A 796-nucleotide genomic window follows, 5' to 3' on the forward strand; every position below is an offset into this window, starting at 1 on the left:
TTTATCTGACTTTATTTTTCCAACAGCAAGTAGCTTCAGAGGATTTACTCAGCGGGGTATAAGAATCACAGAGGCTGACAGATGCACTTTGATTCTCGGGCAGTGATTTTTTGATACCACTTGCAGCTTGTTATTCCTCAGTAAGGGAGTTCATAAAGAAATAAGGGAGAGTCACAAGTAAGATGGGATGAGAGTGGGATGAGAGTGTTTGCAGGAAAGGACTTTTCTGGGACAAGAGAATGAGAAGGGATATCTTGCAATGCTGGTTAAAAAAGATAAAGGACAGGGAAGCCTCAGTTGATAAACTTGCATGACTGTTTTGGAATGCCAGATTGAAACTAGCTGTGTTTGAAATTATGCTGAATGAATATCACTGCGTGCATTTTTACAAATTGTATTGTCAATATTTAAAATCATATTTAATATTCTAAACTTGGGACTAATGGTGATGCTTTATGCATAGTATTTTACATGACTAGAAAAGTAGGACTACCTAATCTTGCCTCAGCTTAATAATCAATGTGGTCGGATAGTTCTGCCATTGTGGTGGTGCTCTAATACTGCAGAAGGTTGTAGGAAGGTCTGGTCATTTGGACTACAAAGGGCTTGGACAAAATTGAGAGTCAGTAAACCCTTTCTCACCGTTTCTTGAACACAATCACGTTCACCAATTACTCTTTTGTCTTCGTGTTGCTATTAAATCAGGAATTGTTGTAACAGACCTTTTGACACATCTGTTATCAATTATAAATCTGTTATTAATTAGCCAAAAAAAGAAACTATTCTGTAACTACAA

Source organism: Rissa tridactyla, chromosome 5, assembly GCF_028500815.1.
Source record: "Rissa tridactyla isolate bRisTri1 chromosome 5, bRisTri1.patW.cur.20221130, whole genome shotgun sequence".
In the NCBI taxonomy this organism is placed as follows: Eukaryota; Metazoa; Chordata; class Aves; order Charadriiformes; family Laridae; genus Rissa; species Rissa tridactyla.